We start from the raw sequence: 23,202 nt of genomic DNA, 5'->3' as shown, positions 1-23,202 counted from the left end.
CATTTTATTTCTTTCTAAAGCAATGTTTCATGAATGACTGGGTTTCATTCTGACAACCCTGTGGTGGTTTGAATGGTGGCCCCGGAAATCTCTTATTTCCCAGAACCTATGAATGTGACCTTATTTGGAATAAAGAAATCTCTGCAGATGTAATAATGTTAAAGACCTTGAGATCTTTGGATTATCTAAATGGGCCTTAAATCCAATGACAAGTGTCCTTATGAGCGACACACAAAGGAGAGACACAGGCTACGTAAAGATCAAAGCAGTAACTGGAGTTAGGCAGCCAGGATGTCACCCACAAGCCAAGGGATGCCTGGAGCCACCAGGGGCTGAGAAAGACAAAGGAATGTTCTCCCCTAGAGCCTTCAGAGGGAGTTTGGCCCTGCTAATGCCTTGACTTTGGACTTCTGGCCTCCAAAACAGTGAGATGATACATTTCTGTTGTTTTAAGCCAGCAAGTTTGTAGTCATTTAAGGCAGCTCTAGCAGGCTTTAAATTATAATACAAATCCTTCAAGAAGGGCAGAGGAGGAATTCTAATACCTATGTGACCAGTGAGAAAAGCAAGATCCTGCTCTTATATAAGTTAATCAAAAAGTGTGGTCTACTTGGACCCAAAGATTTTTCAGTAGATTTGCATGCCCTAAATGTAGTCCCTGAAATTGTGAGAGATTAGGGAGGCTCATCAACAAGCCAGTGAACCACTCCTGTGAGCGGTTGACAGAAGGATGCAAGCTAAGGTGGAAGAGTATCTGAAATAGCCAGGGTACAGCATATGGTGAGAAATGTGACCCAAAGACCTTGAACTGCAGGCTGAGAAACTTGCTCCTGGCCTGTTAAAACACCTGTTTGCCAAAGTTGATTCTTTGGATTAGCAGTCAACAGGATTCATTCATACTACAATAATTGAACTGTCAATCACTGGCCTTGCCAAGGACCGTCAGAAAACCTGTCGACTGAGCACAGCTAAGTTGATCAGACCAGCTGCAGTGACGCAGAACACCGCCTTGATAGAATCTCAATATGGGGACAATTAAGGAAGGCATTGATGGGGCTTTAGGGCCAGGGTGAGTGATTTTAAGGGGGGTCTTACAAGGTAGGAGAGCTATTGGCATAGGACAGAGTTTCTAACAAATGGTTTCGAATTAGCAGACAGAGTGAGGCAAGGGTCCTGAAGCAAACTTTGATGAGCAAGAAGTCAGTCATCAAAACTGACAAAAAGTAAATGTTTTGGTTGATTCACAAGAGCAGGTATTTCCTGGAGCTAGCAGCTAAGTGATTTCTGCTTGATCCCGCTATTGTCTAACATGGACTGAGAGAGGCATGCTGGCCTAAGCATGCTACAACTCACTACAACAAATATGTAGTGAGTTGAGGATTCACCATGTTACAGGCACTATTCTAGGTGCGTGTGCCTGTGCATGTGTGCACGTGCCTGTTAGTGCGTGCGTGTGTGTGTGTTCATCCTTAACTCCATAAAGCTTGAATTCCAATGGGAATGTGGGGAGGACAGAAACAGAATATTCAATATACACATGTGACAAACTGAATTTGAGAAAGTGCTAAGTTCCAAGGAGAAAGACAAAACAGGAAAAGAAAATGGAGATTGTGATGGGAAAAGAAGAGTGAATGATATTAAGTGTCGTGGGACCAATCGCCCTGTGGCCACCTAAGCTTGGAGAGTGTTTGGTGAAACAAAGTTAAATAGACTTCACACCCCAGAGCATCCAGGAGTCTTATGTTTTTCAGTGTTTATTAAGAGTCTCCAAGAAGAGGATAAAGCATACTGCATTGTCTAAGTGTATTTTGCTTCTGTAGCCTTCCTTCCACAACACCTCACTAATGACCTTTTAATCATAGGGAAAATGTTTAAGGAAGACACCTGTAGGCAGAGAACAGCCATCAGATGTGCAGAACAACTGGCTTGAAGGATCCGCAAGCCAGGAGGGAGGTGCTGGCATGACAGTCCAAGCCTCCGGCTGGGGTGGGATACAGGTGTGGAGAAGTGACAGAGGCTGAGGATGGGAGAGTGTGACAACCCATGAGCTTGTGCCAGAATATCGGGACCATTCTACCCAGGAGAGGTGGACACTTACCTCAGTTTTTCTCTGTGCTTTCTGTTCCTATCACAGAATTGGGTTTAACGTTTGTTGAACGAATAAAGAGATGTAATGGATTAGAGAAGAAAACTGGGTAGATGGCATCCAAACTTAACCAGTTTGTGGAAAACGATGGGGTTACCCATTTTGTTATTTGCTTTTTTTAAATTATTATACTTTAAGTTCTAGGGTACATGTGCACAATGTGCAGGTTTGTTACATATATATACATGTGCCATGTTGGTGTGCTGCACCCATTAACTCGTCATTTACATTCGGTATATCTCCTAATGCTATCCCTCCCCCCTCCGCCCACCCCACGACAGGCCCCCGTGTGTGATGTTCCCCTTCCTGTGTCCATGTGATCTCATCCTTCAATTCCCACCTATGAGTGAGAACATGCAGTGTTTGTTTTTTTGTCCTTGTGATAGTTTGCTGAGAATGATGGTTTCCAGCTTCATCCATGTCCCTACAAAGGACATGAACTCATCCTTTTTTATGGCTGCATAGTATTCCATGGTGTGTATGTGCCACATTTTCTTAATCCAGTCTATCATTGTTGGACATTTGGGTTGGTTCCAAGTCTTTGTTATTGTGAATAGTGTCACAATAAACATACATCTGCATGTGTCTTTCTAGCAACAAGATTTATAATCCTTTGGGTATATACCCAGTAATGGGATGGCTGGGTCAAGTGGTATTTCCAGTTCTAGATCCTTGGGGAATCACCACACTGTCTTCCACAACGGCTGAACTAGTTTACAGTCCCATCAACAATGTAAAAGTGTTCCTATTTCTCCACATCCTCTCCAGCACCTGTTGTTTCCTGACTTTTTAGTGATCACCATTCTAACTGTTGTGAGATGGTATCTCATTGTAGTTTTGATTTGCATTTCTCTGATGACCAGTGATGATGAACATTTTTTCATGTGTCTGTTAGTTGCATAAATGTCTTCTTTTGAGATGTGTCTGCTCATATCCTTTGCCCACTTTTTGATGGGGTTGTTTGGTTTTTTCTTGTAAATTTGTTTGAGTTCGTTGTAGATTCTGGATATTAGCCCTTTGTCAGATGAGTAGATTGCAAACATTTTCTCCCATTCTGTAGGTTGCCTGTTCACTCTGATGGTAGTTTCTTTTGCTGTGCAGAAGCTCTTTAGTTTAATTAGATCCCATATGTCAATTTTGGCTTTTGTTGCCATTGCTTTTTGTGTTTTAGACATGAAGACCTTGCCCATGCCTATGTCCTGAATGGTATTGCCTAGGTTTTCTTCTAGGGTTTTTATGGTTTTAGGTCTAACATTTAAGTCTTTAATCCATCTTGAATTAATTTTGTATAAGGTGTAAGGAAGGGTTCCAGTTTCGTCTTTCTACATATGGCTAGCCAGTTTTCCCAGCACCATTTATTAAATAGGGAATCCTTTCCCCATTGCTTGTTTTTCTCAGGTTTGTCAAAGATCAGACGGTTGTAGATGTGTGGGGTTATTTCTGAGGGTTCTGTTCTGTTCCATTGGTCTAGATATCTGTTTTGGTACCAGTACCATGCTGTTTTGGTTACTGTAAGCCTTGTAGTATAGTTTGAAGTCAGGTAGCATGATGCCTCCAGCTTTGTTCTTTTTGCTTAGGATTGTCTTGGCAATGCAGGCTCCTTTTTGGTTCCATATGAACTTTAAAGTAATTTTTTCCAATTCTGTGAAGAAAGTCACTGGTAGCTTGATGGGGATGGCATTTAATCTATAAATTACCTTGGGCAGTATGGCCATTTTCACGATATTGATTCTTCCTATCCATGAGCATGGAATATTCTTCCATTTGTTTGTAACCTCTTTTATTTCATTGAGCAGTGGTTTGTAGTTCTCCTTGAAGAGGTCCTTCACGTCCCTTGTAAGTTGGATTCCTAGGTATTTTATTCTCTTTGAAGCAATTGTGAATGGGAGTTCACTCATGATTTGGCTCTCTGTTTGTCTGTTAGTGGTGTATAAGAATGCTTGTGATTTCTGCACATTGATTTTGTATCCTGAGACTTTGCTGAAGTTGCTTATCAGCTTAAGGAGATTTTGGGCTGAGATGATGGGGTTTTCTAGATACACAGTCATGTCATCTGCAAACAGGGACAATTTGACTTCCTCTTTTCCTAATTGAATACCCTTTATTTCTTTCTCCTGCCTGATTGCCCTGGCCAGAACTTCCAACACTATGTTGAATAGGAGTGGTGAGAGAGGGCATCCCTGTCTTGTGCCAGCTTTCAAAGGGAATACTTCCAGTTTTTGTCCATTCAATATGATATTGGCTGTGGGTTTGTCATAAATAGCCCTTATTATTTTGAGATACGTACCATCAGTACCAATTTATTGAGAGGTTTTAGCATGAAGGACTGTTGAATTTTGCTGAAGGCCTTTTAGGCATGTATTGAGATAATCACGTGGTTTTTGTCTTTGGTTCTGTTTATATGCTGGATTAGGTTTATCGATTTTCGTATGTCGAACCAGCCTTGCATCCCGGGGATGAAGTCCATTTGATCATGGTGGATAAACTTTTTGATGTGCTGCTGGATTTGGTTTGCCAGTATTTTATTGAGGATTTTTGCATCAATGTTCATCAGGGATATTGGTCTAAAATTCTCTTTTTTTGTTGTGTCTCTGCCAGGCTTTGGTATCAGGGTGATGCTGGCCTCATAAAATGAGTTAGGGAGGATTCCCTCTTTTTCTATTGATTGGAATAGTTTCAGAAGGAATGGTACCAGTTCCTCCTTGTACCTCTGGTAGAATTCAGCTGTGAATTCGTCTGGTCCTGGACTTTTTTTGGTTGGTAGGCTATTAATTATTGCCTCAATTTCAGAGCCTGTTATTGGTCTGTTTAGGGATTCAATTTCTTCCTGGTTTCGTCTTGGGAGGGTGTATGTGTCCATGAATGTATCCATTTCTTCTAGATGTTCTAGTTTACTTGTGTAGAGGTGTTTATAGTATTCTCTGATGGTAGTTTGTATTTCTGTGGGATCGGTGGTGATATCCCTTTTATCATTTTTTATTGCCTCTATTTGATTCTTCTCTCTTTTCTTCTTTATTAGCCTTGCTAGCAGTCTATCAATTTTGTTGATCTTTTCAAAAAACCAGCTCCTGGATTCATTGATTTTTTCAAGGGTTTTTTGTGTCTCTATCTCCTCCAGTTCTGCTCTGATCTTAGTTATTTCTTGCCTTCTGCTAGCTTTTGAATGTGTTTGCTCTTGCTTCTCTAGTTCTTTTAATTGTGATGCTAGGGTGTCAATTTTAGATCTTTCCTGCTTTCTCTTGTGGCCTTTTAGTGCCATAAATTTCCCTCTATACACTGCTTTAAATGTGTCCCAGAGATTCTGGTATGTTGTGTCTTTGTTCTCATTGGTTTCAAAGAACATCTTTATTTCTTCCTTCATTTCTTTGTGTACCCAGTATTCATTCGGGAGCAGGTTGTTCAGTTTCCATGTTGTTGAGTGGTTTTGAGTGAGTTTCTTAATCCTGAGGTCTAGTTTGATTGCACTGTGGTCTGAGAGACAGTTTGTTATAATTTCTGTTCTTTTACATTTGCTGAGGAGTGCTTTACTTCCAACTATGTGGTCAATTTTGGTATAAGTGAAATGTGGTGCTGAGAAGAATGTATATTCTGTTGATTTGGGGAGGAGAGTTCTGTAGATGTCTATTAGGTCCACTTGGTGCAGAGCTGAGTTCAATTCCTGTATATCCTTGTTAACTTTCTGTCTCGTTGATCTGTCTAATGTTGACAGTGGGGTGTTAAAGTCTCCCATTATTATTGTGTGGGAGTCTAAGTCTCTTTCTAGGTCTCTAAGGACTTGCTTTATGAATCTGGGTGCTCCTGTATTGGGTGCATATATATTTAGGATAGTTAGCTCTTCTTGTTGAATTGATCCCTTTACCATTATGTAATGGCCTTCTTTGTCTCTTTTGATCTTTGTTGGTTTAGAGTCTGTTTTATCAGAGACTAGGATTGCAACCCCTGCCTTTTTTTGTTTTCCATTTGCTTGGTGGATCTTCCTCCATTCCTTTATTTTGAGCCCATGTGTGTCTCTGCACATGAGATGGGTTTCCTGAATACAGCACACTGAAGTGTCTTAACTCTTTATCCAATTTGCCAGTCTGTATCTTTTAATGGGAGTATTTAGCTCATTTACATTTAAGGTTAATATTGTTATGTGTGAATTTGATCCTGTCATTATGATGTTAGCTGGTTATTTTGCTCATTAGTTGATGCAATTTCTTCCTAGCATCGATGGTCTTTACAATGTGGCATGTTTTTGCAGTGGCTGGTACTGGTTGTTCCTTTCCATGTTTAGTGCTTCCTTCAGGAGCCCTTGTAGGGCAGGCCTGATGGTGACAGAATCTCTCAGCATTTGCTTGTCTGTATAGGATTTTATTTCTCCTTCACTTATGAAGCTTAGTTTGGCTGGATATGAAATTCTGTGTTGAAAATTCTTTTCTTTAAGAATGTTGAATATTGGCCACCACTCTCTTCTGGCTTGTAGAGTTTCTGCCGAGAGATCCGCTGTTAGTCTGATGGGCTTCCCTTTGTGGGTAACCCAGCCTTTCTCTCTGGCTGCCCTTAACGTTTTTTCATTCATTTCAACTTTGGTGAATCTGACAATTATTTGTCTTGGAGTTACTCTTCTCGAGGAGTACCTTTGTGGCGTTCTCTGTATTTCCTGAATTTGAACATTGGCCTGCCTTGCTAGGTTGGGGAAGTTCTCCTGGATAACATCCTGAAGAGTGTTTTCCAACTTGGTTCCTTTCTCCCCATCACTTTCAGGTACACCAATGAGACATAGATTTGGTCTTTTCACATAGTCCCATATTTCTTGGAGGCTTTGTTCATTTCTTTTTACTCTTCTTTCTCTAAACTTCTCTTCTCACTTCATTTCATTCATTTGATCTTCAGTCACAGATACCCTTTCTTCCAGTTGATGGAATTTGCTACTGAAGCTTGTGCATTTGTCACATAGTTCTCATGCCATGGTTTTCAGCTCCATCAGGTCATTTAAGGACTTCTCTACACTGATTATTCCAGTTAGCCATTCATCTAATCTTTTTTCAAGATTTTTAGCTTCTTTGCAATGGGTTCGAACATCCTCCTTTAGCTTGGAGAAGTTTGATCTGAAGCCTTCTTCTCTCAATTGGTGAAAGTCATTCTCCATCCAGCTTTGTTCCATTGCTGGAGAGGAGCTGCATTCCTCTGGAGGGGGAGAGGCACTCTGATTTTTAGAATTTTCAGTTTTTCTGCTCTGTTTTTTCCCCATCTTTGTGGTTTTATCTCTCTTTGGTCTTTGATGATGGTGACATACAGATGGGATTTTGGTGTGGATGTCCTTTCTGTTTGTTAGTTTTCCTTCTAACAGTCAAGACCCTCAGCTGCAGGTCTATTGGAGTTTGCCAGAAGTCCACCCCAGACCCTGTTTGCCTGGGTATCAGCAGTGGAGGCTGCAGAACAGCGAATATTGCTGAACAGCAAATGTTGCTGCCTGATCATTCCTCTGGAAGCTTCATCTCAGAGGGGTACCCAGCTGTTTGAGGTGTCAGTCTGCCCCTACTGGGGGATGCCTCCCAGTTGAGCTACTCGGGGGTCAGGGATGCACTTGAGGAGGCAGTCTGTCCGTTCTCAGATCTCAAACTCCATGCTGGGAGAACCACTACTCTCTTCAAAGCTGTCAGACAGGGACATTTAAGTCTGCAGAAGTTTCTGCTGCCTTTTGTTTGGCTATGCCCGGCCCGCGGAGGTGGAGTCTACAGAGGCAGGCAGGCCTCCTTGAGCTGCGGTGGGCTCCACCCAGTTCGAGCTTCCTAGCCGCTTTGTTTACCTACTCAAGCCTCAGCAATGGTGGGCGCCTCTCCCCCAGCCTCACTGCCACCTTGCAGTTCAATCTCAGACTGCTGTGCTAGCAGTAAGTGAGGCTCTGTGGGTGTGGGATCCTCTGAGCCAGGTGTGGGATATAATCTCCTGGTGTGCCATTTGCTAAGACCGTTGGAAAAGCGCAATATTAGGGTGGGAGTGACCCAATTTTCCAGGTGCCGTCTGTCACAGCTTCCCTTGGCTAGGAAAGGAAATTCCCTGACCCCTTGTGCTTCCCGGGTGAGGCAGTGCCTCACCCTGCTTCAGCTCATCCTCAGTGGGCTGCACGCACTGTCCTGCACCCACTGTCTGACAAGCCCCAGTGAGATGAACCCAGTACCTCAGTTGGAAATGCAGAAATCACCTGTCTTCTGCATCACTCATGCTGGGAGCTGTAGACTGGAACTGTTCCTATTTGGCCATCTTGGGACCTCCCCCCGGGGTTACCCATTTTTGAAGTCTGCAATGATAGTTTCAGGTCCCACCCTGTCCCTCCACTGCCCCCTACTCTCTTAGCAGAGATTTCAGTCTATGTTACTGCTCCTATGTATTTCTATGTCTCTTAGGGGCATTTCCTTGTGCCTGGAAATCTGGCCCCATGCTGCCTCATGAGGGGGATGACGGCCCTGTTGAACCCCTCCAAATTGAACCCCACAACCACTGTGCCCCCATGTCTGGTCCACAGTAACCTGCCTGCTGGACTTGGTGACCTCAGTCACTGTGTTGAGTCACAGATGAGGCCAGAAACTAAGTGACGGCTCCCTACACATGACTCCTCTGGCATTATGGGTATAATTGGTTTGCTTCTGCAGCGAAGAGGCCTCAAGGCTTCAAGAAAGAACCCCCTTACCTTTGCAAGATCTACCATCCCCCATTAAGTTACAGGACCTCACGAAGGTGTCTGGCTTGCTATAGTTTCAGTATCAGCCTCTTCTCTGCAGCCCTCAGGCATGGGGTGAAGACTACCTTCTTTCACCCCTTTCCTATTCTCTCTGGGGCCCCCTGTCCTGGTTTGCAATCCAGACTCACTGGTCACCACCCCAGGCCTTCAGACAGGTTTCAATGTCTCTGAACTGCCATGATGTGTGGGAGCAGTTTGGGGGAAATTTTTTCCCAGGAAGGCTTTCTGACCTTATGTAAATTTCTGTGTGAATAGAAGAGGAAATTGTCCAACTCTACTCTGCTACATCCAGGCCTCCAGTGGAAATATACGTGTTGAGAAGTTCAAGGCAGAACTCCATCCATCACCCGAGTCTAGGCCTCCGGGCCTGTCAAAATGCCTGTGAACAGTGGTTTTCAACACAGCCTCCACGTCTGCTCTCCTCAAAGTAGATAATTAAGCTGCTCCTCCTCGGGCCTCTGGGACTACATTCTGGCTCCCAGGCACGCCAGCTTGGTGATCACCTCCCAGCTCTGACAGACCCCAGGTTCCCTCCAGTTCTCAGTCTCCTGCCTCCCGTCAAGCTTCCTCAGTTCCACGGGCCTCTGAATCACCCTCCACAGAAACATTTTGTTCCGAGAATTTTTTTCACCTTGCCATAAAAACATGGAATTATTTTTTTAATTTGAAATTCATTTTGACTCTTCTTTTATAGATCTGTCATTTATACAATGGCTGGAAAACTTTCTAAAATCAGATATAATTTATGAACCCCTTCTTTTCGGCATAATGTCATTTTGTACATTAAAATGATAATGACTGGAGGAATCAGATGTGTCTCTCCATCAGGGGGTGGGGGTAGTCAGGGGAGATGGTGGGTGGGGGGCTGTTCTGGTTCTTCTGAAATAAGTCTCAGTGAGCCTGTGCACAGCCCCCACCAGGGGCTTTCAAGAAAGTGAGAAAACAGGAAAAAATGTATTTTTCACATCATCCTTGAAATGAAAATAACAGTGAAAAATAATTGAAACCTATGGCCCTTACAAAAGAATGAGGCCTTGAGAAATGGTTAATGATATCTCTTACACATAAAGTTTTTGAATTATACTTGATTTAAAAATATATATAATATATTTACATATACTATAAGTATATATTTTTCCATATTTATATATACTATATATTTATATGCATATACTTATATATTATATATTTATATGCATATATTTTATATATTTATATGTGTATATTTATATATTACATATTTATATTAATTTATTTTATATATGTGTGTTATATATTTATACGTATGTATATATTTTATATATTTATATGTATATATAATAAATTTATATGTATATATTGTATATATTCATATGTATATATTTTATATATTTGTATTTCTATATTGCACATATTTATATGTATATATTTTATATATTTTATTTCTATATTGTATATATTTATATGTATATATTTAATATATTTATATGTACGTACACACACACACACACACACACACACACACATATGTCTTTTGAAGTAGTTGAGGGCAATATGTAATACAGTTGTTCTCAGTCCTAGCTGTGCAGTAGAATTGCCCAGGGAAGGTTTTTTAAAAATATTAAATCAGATGTGAATCTAACATGCACCCTGTGCTGAGAACAGCAGGATAGTGGCCCTCAGAAGATAGGGCTCTAAGCTCCATCAATATTGTTGGTACATTGCATGATCTTGGGGTGAATAAGAAAAGCTAACTCTTACTCCTTACCATGGGTCAAGTGCTGTTCCAAGCCCTTTTCTCATATTGACAGTTCTTGAGAGCCTTTGAGGTAGGTACTATTATTACTCTGTTTCTCAGATGAAGAACCTGAGGATCAGAGAGCTTAAGTAACTTGCCTAAAGTCACACAGCCAGTACTTGACTGAGGAGGGATTTGAATCCAGGCAGTCTTGGGCTGGTGCTCTCTACCTGCTATGCATGCTTCCTCCCTAAAGGATTTAAGTATCTGTTTCTACATAGTCCAAATATGAATTAGTTTGCTCATCTATAAAATTAAGTAAGCTGAACTAGGTGATTTTCAAAGTTCTGTGGTTATAGGGTTTCTGTTTTAAAGACAATGAAAATGAGCCTCAGAGAAATGAAGTGTATTGCTGCTATGAGTAAGCCAATGAATCAGAGCCAGTTCTCCAACCCAGGCCTTCTGAGTCCTAGTATAGAATTCTTTCCCAATCCACAGTAAAACAAGCTGGAGAATGGGTTGCCCCTAAAACATCCCAGGGGAAATTAAACTACTCTGTGAAAAGAACTCAGGTCCTAGTTTTGAAATGGCGACACAAATCTGAAACCTGTGTACTTCCCTGTATCTTCTGGGAGATGGTCAAAAGTGATATCAATGTAACCAAATTTCAGTTCAGTATCCATTGTTTGCAGAACCCTGATCTACATACTGTGAAAATAGAATAAAAATATATGGTTTTCTTTTCACTGGAATACACACACACACACACACACAGACACACACAGAGGCACACACACAGACACACAGAACGTTAACCACAGGGGAGAAGACAGCCTGCCACACACCTCTGTGTCAGGAATGATGCTTCAGCCCAGTTCTTGACCTCTCCCTTCCTAGCATCTCCCAATAGAAGGAGGAGTTGTTTGAGGCAAGTGAAGAGTGACATTTATTAGAGGGTGTTGTCACTGTGTTACAAAGGCACAGGCTTTGCCCAGCCTTCCCTTGCAGTCCACTCCGTGCAGTGGACCTGGAGACAGTCTTGCCCCTCTGTCTTTCCATGCGCATGCTTGAGTGCTTCGGCCACTTTGCAGGTCCCCACACCAAGCAGCCATCTAGAAGGTAACCAGATGTTCTGGTTTAAATCCTGAGTCCAAAACTACGATTGTCAGGAGGCTGACTCCTTTGGAGCTCTAGAGCCTGAAGATATGCACTCAAACCCCAAATTTCCAGAAACTCTGCATTGCAGAGCATCCTCCCAGCCATCTGCTGTATCTCCACCCACATGTGAGTCATCAGGATGACTAATGTTACCCTGAGATAAGTAGCATGATCCTAAATGCACCCCGTGATGGCATCCACAGAACAAGCATTGAAACAGAAATAACGCTTCAGGTTTTGCCCTGGAAGAAGTCATATATCTCTTATTCACATCAATGGATGCTAACTTCCGGGCAAGCTCAGACATTCGACCTTAGATATTTAGATGAATAAAAAGGGTGGAAAGTAATCTCTTTTTCTGAGAAAAAAAGACTTGAAAAGGGAGGGAGGAGAAGGAAAATGTGGAGGCAGAGAAGAAAGAGGATGACAACGAACAAAGATGAAGGCAAGAGGAAAGAAGAATTAAGAAGTGGTTCTTGGTCGTACACCACCTCTTTAGAAATAGCATTTTTACGAGTTAAATGCAAATGAATAAAAAAAATGTGGATTAAATTCCCCTAAAAACACTCACAGGCTTAAAATTTTAAAAGAAAATAGGACCAGTGCCAAATGCATTGTGGTCTGGGCCAAGCCCAGAGGGAGGTGCTCTGGCCTGTGTGCACTACACACCTGGGTTCCCTTGCATGCAGTGGGCTTTGGGAGCTGTGGGACCCTAAGGTGGCTCCCATACCTCACTGTCAGGTGGCCACAATTCACGAGTTCTCACACCATGGCCAAAGTGCAAGAAGGGGCAGATTTGGCTAGGATAAACTCTTGGCTCCCCAGCATAGCTAAAAATCTGAAACCAATTTCTTGATCTCTTCCCCCGCACTTACAAAAGACAGATTCTGAGCAAGGGAGGCATCAAACCCAGGCTCAGCAATAGATGTGCTATCTTGATATAGTCTGAAGCCAGGCATCTGGGTCTCTGGTGTGGATATCCTACAGATGTGTAAGAGCCTACTCTCACACACATGGGCATATAGATGACTTTTCTGTTGTTATTTATTTGAGACAGAGCATCTCACTCTGTTGCCCAGGCTGGAGTGCACTGGCAAGATTTCAGCTCACTGCAACCGCTGCCTTCCGGGTTCAAGTGATTCTTTTGCCTCAGCCTCTTGAGTAGCTGAGATTACAGGCAAGCGCCACCATGCCTGGCTAATGTTTGTATTTCTAGTAGAGATAGGGTTTCATCATGTTGGCCAGGCTGGTCTCCAACTCCTGACCTCAAAGGATCCATCCTCCTTGGCCTCCCAAAGTGCTGGGATTATAGGTATGAGCCACCATGCCTGGCCTAGATGACTTTTGACATGCAGTAGCCATCCCTTTTGAGCACTGCAGTGTCCCAGGCACTATATTAAGGGCTCTAGCCACATCAGCTATGTTATCAAGAGTGGTTCTCAAATGAGAATTCTTAGGCTCAAGAGTTCAGTGACTTGTTCAAGCTCCTATACCTCATTCCTGATGGGAGGGAGGGGTACAGGGAACAGGAGCCATTGTGTCATGCTGTAATGCCATAGTGTTAGTGTCCTTAATCACCTTGTTAGAATATTACTTCAAATGTAAGTTTGAAATATATGCAAAAACCATCAATAAACTCCAAATGATTCATTTACAGAAAACAATGACAGGGAGACGGCACCTTGTCATCTCTTAGAGAGCGCTACTAGCTGCACTCTTATCTGGTTTGTGTATTCAGGCAATGAGATAGCATTTCAATACTAATCTGAGAAAATCATAATTAGACATGTAAATGGATTGGAGAAAAAATAGAATAGTGCATTTTAAGATACATGTAATTATTTTTCTATCTTCCCTCCCCAAAGCAGGGTAGATAATCAAAATTTATCTATGCCACAAGAAAAATTGCTCTTTTCTTTCTTCTGTGTTAGCTTGTGTTCTTATACATATCCACGGCATTGGCTCTTGTCATTTTGTGGTAATTAATCTCTTAATTATCTGTCTTTTTCACTTGACTCTGAAGGCAGAGACCGTATCTGATGCACCTAGTGCCCCTAGTTTTGGTTCAACGCCTTTAAGGCCCCTTGCACAAGGATGACTAATGTGTGGCATGCATGCCTGCTCTACCTTCCCACAGTCGTGGAAGATATTGCTAATCAGTCACTGCACTGAACCTCTTGCTGGTCTTAGAATTTTGAAGATAAACCTGTGGGTTGACACCACCAAATGATCACAGAAAAAAACCTTTTCTATACCCCTGTCATATGCCTAAATATGAAGCCTTCCTTGGTTAGGAAAGGCTCTGGAAACATAATAACAGACAATGGAAAAATATAGCAGAGGCCCCCAAATCAACATCTGTTCTCTGCTGAATGCTGATTCAGAGAAGAACTCATAAAAAAAAAAAAAAAAAAAGACATGGACAAGTGGTCCCTGTTGGGAAAATCTATCTTTGAATTGTTTTCATCTGGAGCTAAACGAGGAGCTCCAAGTTTTCTTCAGTAGTAACGCCTGGAGATGTGAGATTAAGGGGTGTCAGAGACTATAGCAAAACTACTGTAAGTAAAACCATGAATAAAACCATCATGCAGAGGGGGCTGGAAAGCTTCCTGGCTCTCATAATCTCTGGTGTCCAGTCATTTCAGAGGCTAGAATGGACCTTCATTCTTTCCGTTGGTTTGATTGCATGAGTTAAGCAAGTGCTTCTTTTGGTGAAACTGGTTTGAGCCCTAACCAACTGATAGTACGGTTTTAAAACCATAGAAAATTAAGAACATAATTATATAATGTTCTCGGCATTCACATTGCTTTAAAATTTTGCCTATCTGGCTTACAAGACCTGTCACCAGCAAAGCTCGGGGCTGCCTTCACACCACCACATCTGATCAGGGAGTTGGAGGACACCATGATTTGATGGCTTTGGAACACCTGTGTCCTTTGTTCCCCTACCCCTTTACTTAATAATGACTTAGCCATGAGGTGTTGGTTTTTTCTCTGGGTTCTTAAATCAGAGATTTGTCCTTCTTGGATCTAAAGCAAAAGCTCATTTTTGGTAGGAAGCAGCTCGTAGGGTTCTAGCTCTAGCTATGGGTATATGCATGCCTTTGGAGATGTTTCTTTCCTTCTTTGTGTTTGTGTCAAATGAGAGGGTTGAAACAGTGACCTCTAAGGTCTCATATGGTGGTGAGGTTCTTTGACTGACTCTGCTCAGAGCTGGGCAAGACTGAGGTCTCAAGTTGATCCCTTCCCTCTGGCTTGGCACTTTTCCAGGCTGAGGGAGCTGGCCTCTCTATAATGGCAGGAGGGATTAGAAAACCACAGAATGCTTCCCTACACAGTCTCCCATGAGCCTTGGCCTCCCCACATAGGCCTGTTGCTGTTTTGTCTCATAAAGATGAAACACATTCCTCTGTTCTGAGCTCTATGGTCCCCACAATCTTTTTTTTCTCCCTCTTATTTTTAAGCTTAAACTCCTTCTAGAGTAATCTGTTCACAGCACCAGCCCCCACATCTTAGGGAGGCTAAGTGACAAAGGCACACGTGTAGAGTAGGAAGAAAGGACTTTTCCTTTACTACAACCTGCAATAAGTCACAAGGTGAATAAAGCCAAGGTTCAGGCCTAGACCTGGTTAGTAAAGTTCTTCTAGGTTCTGGAAGCTAAAATCCAGGCTCCCACTAAAACCTGGAGGCTGAGAGTTCAAAAAAGGTCATTTTGAGACCCCTTGCCCGTTGTATCAGCCTCCTGCTCCAATGAAAAAGGAAAAGACCAAAGCTCAGGCTGACGAAATGGCTACAATCTGCGGTGTGTGTGTGTGTGTGTTTCTTTTAAATAGATTCCCCCCAAAGAGAAAGCTTGCTTGTGTGGGTAGACACTCTTTTAAGAGGCACAGATCAGTCTCTGTGTGCCTAACCTGGGACTTCTCAAGCAATTCATACTGGGTATCCAATGGTTAATCGGTAAAAAGTCTTTTTAATTTGGTAGAATTAGGGACTTCAGAGCTGTTCCCACAATGTGATAGGATGGAAAGTCCATCATTACAGAAATGTATGGGGAAATGAGAAACAGATGACAGAGAGCAGGGGGACCACCCTTCATTCTTTGCACAAGATTCTTACAGGAGAACTGGTAACATCTTCATGGTTTATGAAGGCCAGCGTAGTTGACTTTAGAATTTGTGTCTCCTGAATCTTCATCCGTGTCTTTTCATTCTTAAGCCCTTACTTCCCTTATTGGAAAACATCTCCTATATCCCAGCCATCTCTTCCTCATCCCTATTCTCCAGATACTCCAGCACTTTCATTGTCATCTCCTGGACCTTTCCAAGAATGCTTTAGAGTACATATGTGTCCTGCTTGGAGCCAAATTATTAACTCCACAAATAGACTGATGTTTGGTTTCCAAAAGGATTTTTACTTTACTTCACGGAAGTCTTCTTTGAAGAATAAGTTCTTCTGTGTTTAAATAGAACTTTATTTCTGGAAAGCAGGATTGAGGATCAAAAGCCGCAAGCCAGTGCTGTGTCCTGAAGAGCCATGCACAAGACAAATTTACAAGGAAGTAGAGACTATGAGCAACAGAAGGTATAAAACCAAGCAAAGGCACACATATAGAGTAGGAAGAAAGGAAGCCAGGAATAGAGGGGGAGAGGCCAGAAAAAGCACAGACCTAGTGGGTAGAGTATCCAAGGATCCCAAGAAAGATCCCCTAAATTCTTTTCCTGAGATCCAGAGATTTGCCTTGGATCCAGTACCTGCTTCCTGAGGCCTGACTTCATCACCACCTCCCTAGTGACAGTAGTCCCTTTACTGAGTCAGCAGAGAGAGACACTGTGCCTTCATCCCCAAGTGCCTCGGTTGATTGCTTTTTTGTTTCAAACATGAAGCCATTGGGTAAAATTCAGCACATCTGAACTTCCAGCAGCTTAGTGGCAAGGGAAAGGTCCCTGGTTTGGCTAATGATCAGAGAAAGCCACAGTGAATCAGCAGGGACACTCTTTGGAACCGACCCAGTGTGACTTTTCCCTGAAGCAGAAGGCAGGGTAAAGAATGAGAGGAATGGACAGAGGCATATCCCACTAGGGCATCATAAAAACAGCTAACTGACCTGAAACCATGGGCTGGAGGCTCTGAGATCAGCTGCTTTGATACAAGTAAGATCCACCTTCGTTATTCACATGGCTTGGGATGGACTCTGCTGAGTCCCATTGAACCCATTCAACAATTTTCATACAAATCTCAGGGCTAGGTTCATACTGAATGTTCTCCTGCACCAGAAAAAGAAAATTGTATGCAGACACTTTAAGAATAGTTGAATACTGGGCTGGTGCAGTGGCTCATGTCTGTAATCCCAGTACTTTAGGAGAAATGGTCCCCACACTCTTTTCTTCTCCCTCCTATTTTTAAGCTTAAACTCCTTCTAGAGTAATCTATTCCCAGCACCAGCCCCCATGTCTTAGGGATGCTAAGTGACTTCTCCTTTTTTACAACCTGCAATAAGTCGCAAGGTGAATAAAGCCAAGGTTCAGGCCTAGACCTGGTTAGTAAAGTTCTTCCAGGCTCTGGAAGCTAAAATCCAGGCTCCCACTAAAACCTGGGGGCTGAGAGTCCAAGAAGGGTCATTTCTAGACCCCTTACACGTCTGTAATCCCAGCACTTTAGGAGGCTGGTGGATCACTTGAAGTCAGGAGTTTGAAACCAGCCTGACCACCATGGTGAAACCCCATCTCTACTAAAAATACAGACATTAGCCTGGCGTGGTGGTACACGCCTGTAATCCCAGCTACTCAGGAGGCTGAGGCAGGAGATTCACTTGAACCCAGGAGGCGGAGGTTGCAGTGAGCTGAGATCACACCAATGCACTCCAGCCTGGGTGACAAAGCAAGACTGTGTCTCAAATAATAATAATAATAATAATTCAATACATTTGTAGATAGATCAAACAAGTGGATATCATTTTCCATTGCCAAAAAGTTGAGTCCCTCAAAGTACCACGCCTGCAACCTAGAAAAAAAAGTGCTCATCTATCTTTTTCTCTTCCACTCAGCAAGAGCTCTAGGAGATCCTTGAGATAACAGGGCAATTAATCTCCTTTCAATAACTAATAGGAGTTAGTGGAAGTAGCTCTGATCAGAGAATGGGAAGGAATTGAAGCAGGCAGGATCCCAGTCTCTCCACCTCCATCAGATGGAACAGCTCAGCGCTTGTCCACACTACACATTGAACTTCTACCTAAACTCAATTAAAGTGTTTCATTGATTAAAATATTTTAAAAAGTAAAATAATATAGAAAACCACTGAATTTGGCTTCCAGAGTAAATTTTCTGAGGAAAAAAAATTACTGTTGAGGGGGGGAAAATAGTGTTTCTAAGATTTGTCCAGACATTACATATGCAGGCACACACATACACAAAATGCCATCAACACAGAATATCGACATTTAAAAAAAAATAGAGATGGGTTCTTGCTATGTTGCCTGGACTGGTCTCTTGAACTTTTGGGCTCAAGCGATCCCCTTGCCTCTGTCTCTCAAAGTGTTAGAATTACAGGTGTGAGCCACTGTGCCCGGCCAGCATTACCTCTAGAGTCAGATCATTCAATCATTTAACAGACCCTGAGGCAAGGCCAACTGAGGTATTATTTATATCCTACCTCATTAATCCTCATCCCCAAATACTTGATGTATACTTGCTTTAAATGTCACTGCCCCATAAATAAAACTTTAGTTTTTATTAAGCAAAACCTTAAGAAAGTTAATTATTAATTAAAATTTAATATTTATTAATCAACATCTTATATTTAAGAAAAAATAGAAGCTAACTTGGGGGCCTTGTTAATAAATGGCAGATTCTCTGGCCTGCCCCACCTCCCCCAAGATTCTGTTTTAAAAGGTCTGAGGTGGGGACTTAGAGCCTGCCATTATAAGAAGCCTCCTAGCTTCTTATAATAGACAATACTGTAAGAAACACCACTTAGGCTGGAGCCTCTTGAGCTGGAAAGATGATTGTGTATAAGTGATGGTTAAGGAATCGCTCCCAGTAGAAACTATCAGAAAAGTGGAAGAAGCAGGACAGGGAAGGGGAGGAACTTAAGCCAGGCTGTGACTTCAGGTAAAGTCCCAGCTTCAGTAAGACCCTGCAGGGAAAGCCCTCGACCTGCATTCCCACTGGATCAAAGTGGCTTATTCTCGGCTCACTGCAAGCTCCGCCTCCTGGATTAACGCCATTCTCTTGCCTCAGCCTCCCGAGTAGCTGGGACTACAGGCGCCTGCCACCACTCCCAGCTAATTATTTGTATTTTTAGTAGAGACGGGGTTTCACCATGTTAGCCAGGATGGTCTCCATCTCCTGACCTCGTGATCCGCCCACCTCGGCCTCCCTAAGTGCTGGGATTACAGGCGTGAGCCACGGCACCCTGCCAGGGCTCTGCATTTTGCGGGTAAAGAAGCACCATAACGTGAGGGAGGTCCTAGTGGAAGCTGAAGATATATAGGTGTGAATAATTAATCAGAGGGGATCTGGGTGGATCAGGCAGGTAGAAGAAGGGGATGTGGGTGGAGTGGGCAGCAGAGGTGCCATCACAAACTACAGGCTATCAAGTGGGTTAGGCCTAGGAGGCCACAGTTTAACAGCACATTCAGTCTAAGAGGCTCCTTTGCTGAAAAATCAGTGCCAACAAACATGGAAAAACAAAAAAGCCCAAGGAAATATTTATGCAAGCTTGGTTGGATGAATAAATAATAAAGGAATATCCAAGATTAAAGTGTTGCTGTACTCATGCAGTGGTAATTTCATGTAAAGTCAAAGGTCCCTCATATATGACGCTGTGATTCTAAAGATTTTTCTATTCCATTGGCATTACATCTTGCTGACACTCTTTGAAGGAAGCTTTATGGAATAATTTCCCATCCCACTGCCTCTTTCCACTATGGAGTGTTCAACCTGTTATCCTTGTCAACTTCATTCATCTCAGTCTTTCTCCTCTGCACCACTTTTATATTTGTACAATTCTGATGATCACACTTATCTCTCTTGCTCCTGGTACTGAACCATAAACATCTTGAGAGTTACGATCATGTTAACTTATCAATACACTTCGGGGACAACAGCAATGGTCTTCACAAACTCGGAGCAGATAATCGAGGCATGCAGGTTGACTGAATTATTCACAGTCCAAAGCTTTACTTTGATAGTTCCATGCAAGCAAAGTTTTTCCTAGACTTCCATTCTATTGAATTCCTTAGGTTTATCAACCAAAGAATCCTTTAGGTGATTAATCCTAATTCCTTAGGTAATTAATCACCCAAATATTTATTGAGCATCTAGTCTGTACCCATCTTGACATTGGGAAGGTCACAGAGTAGTATAAAACACAGTCCAAGTGCCCTAGGTACTTAAATGTTTTGGAGATAAACAATTTTTAACAGATTTGAATCAAAAAAGAGGATACTATAACAATATAATCAGGTGCAACATTATCAAATGCCACTAAAACTCAATGGTAGTGAATAGATCAGAGTTCATTGTAAGGTACACACCATAAAAGCACAAGGAGTTCAAACAGGTTTCATATTCATGTCAGCACTCATCAGTTGGTAGTGGTTGCATACAGAATCACCTCAGGAAATCTTAGTTTAAATGTGAGCTGAGTCAGCATCAGATTGATTAGCAATGTCTGCCAGGGCAAGAAATGATGACTGGTAGCAGGTAAATTGAACATTCTTGTAGACTTGCTGCACTCTATGATCAAGAATGGTTTCATAGGCAAGAGCTCTTGGAATGCAACAACCAAAGGCAAATCTAATGCCATTTTTTTCAAAGAATTAAAATTTCCAGTAACAAGCTGGCTTTTCCCAGAATACCAACATTTAGTTCACTAATGGAGCCCAGTCTCAGCGGAAGCCAAGTTAATGCCAGTGCTTGCTTTTCCTCTTTCTAGACATGTTTGTCAAATCAGATCTCCTCCTGGAGTGCTCATATGTCTAAATTCACCTTGTAAAGAGGGCCTGCCAAAAAAGAAAAAGAGAGGGGAAGTTAGTCTGAATTCAATGTCAGTAAAGAAATGCAGGCAGAGAAATGCCACCATTCAGCAGTGATATCCCAATGCTGTTTGGATATCACTTGGTAAAGGATTTTGTAGGAAATGACTCATATCATCCCCAGGCTTGGCAATCTCCAGGTTAGGCAGACCCTGGAGAGGTCAGGTAAGAATAGTGAAGTGTGTAGAAGAAAGAACAATGAAACTGACATGCAGAAGAATTGGGTTCTAGTGTCAGATCTAGCACTTCCTCCACTGAAAGCCTGAGTAGCACTTGAGTCTCAGCTGCTTCATCGAAAATACAGAGCCAGCATTTTTTCCTTCTGTGGAAAATAAAGTACCTGTTGTTTAGGGCTAGCATCCATTACCCCTATTCCTTGGTAAGAGTGCCCTGAATATATTTTGGGTCACCATCTTACCTCCTTTTTAGATGTGTAATTTGATTGAGATTGAACTTCACTTCTAGTACCTAAGCCACCTATGAATGGCATAAGCGCATTTTTCTGGTAAATCTTAAAAGTTGGGTACAAACAGGTGTGCTGACAAATGTTTGACAACTGGCTCTGTAAATAATAAAAGCCTTATTTTCAGCAATTGCCAATTTGTATGGCCTAAATATTCCCACTATGGCTGATGCTGAGCTACCAACATGATATCCTTGAACTTGAAGCCAGGAAGAAATCTACACAATCAGCTTAAGGGACAAGCACACCACTGGCGCAATCCAGTAGAAGTAAACTTCAGGCTGGATAAAAGAGGGCTTGGCTTGGTACTATGAAGATGTGATGCTTGGAACTAGTATAGCTATTTGCTACAAAGAGAGGAACTTGTAGAACCAGAGCCACCCAAAAGTACGATGAATCTGAACCTGAGATTGGATCATTTCAGACTGAAGCCATTTCTACATACAAATTCATGTTTGCCTGAGCTATTTTGAATCAGGTTTTATGTCACTTCCAACCAAATATAAACCAATCATACACTACATATATCATAAAATCATTATAAGAATAAAATGAGATAAGCTATACAAAGCTTTTAAAATGTAAGGTCTTCCTCTTCTGATTGGTGTTTGCAAAGGATCATACTGTTCTCCCCAAGGAACCCCTAAGACAAAGTTCTCCAACAGGTCATAACTGTCCTGGAGTGAAGAGAGCACAGATTTTCTTTCCTGCTATTATATTGGCAGAGATGATAAGACAGAGGAACTTCTCTTAGGAATATAACAGTCTAGGGGCTTTAAAACAAGAGTTGAATCTGTCAAAGAAAAGGGTTTTTATTTTTTATTTTGGATGCCACACTTTAGACGTTTGCCTGGGGTCTTAGAGAGCCTATTTTATTACCACTTAGAAGTGCCAGAAGCAGCTAAAACTGAACCTTTCTATAATACTGCTGGCTATAGAAGCCCAAGTGACAGCAGGACAATCACTTGCCAAGAAAGAGAAGGTTAAGTTATAGCCAAGAGTCTGTGCCTCTCAGAAAAGGTGATAAAAGACAGGGTATGAAGGAGGCATTCCTTCCTGGTCACACAAAAGGGTGCTAAGAAGCCAAATCTGGAATCTCAAACACAGCCAAACACAAGAGAAAGTCTCTTACCAATAGCAAGTCTCTTACCAACAGCAACAGGTTCCAATGGGCCCTTGCTTTTCCTATAAAATGCAGGGATCAATGGCTCTCCAGTCACCTTCCATAGCCGAGGACTTTACAGTTTAAATATTGGGTTTATCTGATTGCTGAAAGAACATAAAAAGTAGTCAGGGGAGCTAGAGGCTTTTCATGATAGAAAAGAAAAGTGAGGGAACTGGCTTGAACATTAGACTCTTGACTTGATGGAGGCTACAACCCAGATGTCCTGACTTCAGATTTAGTATTTACCTCCCTCATAGTTCTTAATCAATTAGCCTTATATTGGGATCTTGTCATTCAGGTTTTTATTGTCTAAGTGCATGCAGTTACAAAGTTTCATAGGGAACCTCATAAACATCAAAATCTCAAAATATTCCAAAGTAATGTTCTAGCAACTTACAAGTTCAGTCTCCACTCCTTTGTCCCATCTTGCTTAACACTAGCAACCATCCCCTCCTATCAGTTATGAACCATTTGGAGGAAGTCTTCAGCTAAAATGCAAAATACAAAGTAAGCCCCATGCAAAGTTAATTCATAGACTAGTACAAGATTCCACAAAGTTGATGAAAAGGATAGTAGAGGCCACTGGGAGGGAACACACACAAAACCACCAACAAATACAACAAATGAATGTGTTTCATTGAACACAACAATGAAAGAAGAAAAAAATCAACAATAAATGTCAGGAAAAGGGTTTTCATTAGTGATTTAAATATTAAAGAGTTAATAGAAGTCTTTGGGGAAACTGATGAAGTTCTCAAATATTTTCACTCCAAAAAATCACTTGTCTTTTATTAT

The 23,202-nt window shown here is 41.9% G+C and overlaps 1 long non-coding RNA gene across 1 annotated transcript; it reads right to left on the bottom strand.

Moving 5' to 3' along the window:
* Positions 1–19,562: 19,562 nt before the first annotated feature.
* On the bottom strand, positions 19,563–22,889 carry LOC134757462 (uncharacterized). The gene is made up of 3 exons (XR_010131452.1): positions 22,805–22,889; positions 22,393–22,511; positions 19,563–20,746 (listed from the first exon to the last, which is right to left on the bottom strand). It is a non-coding gene; the product is annotated as an uncharacterized lncRNA (long non-coding RNA).
* Positions 22,890–23,202: the final 313 nt, after the last annotated feature.

Source organism: Gorilla gorilla, chromosome 18, assembly GCF_029281585.2.
Source record: "Gorilla gorilla gorilla isolate KB3781 chromosome 18, NHGRI_mGorGor1-v2.1_pri, whole genome shotgun sequence".
Taxonomy (NCBI): domain Eukaryota; kingdom Metazoa; phylum Chordata; class Mammalia; order Primates; family Hominidae; genus Gorilla; species Gorilla gorilla.
Note: the sequence above shows the minus strand (reverse complement) of the source record. Positions and strands in the feature narration are given on the sequence as shown.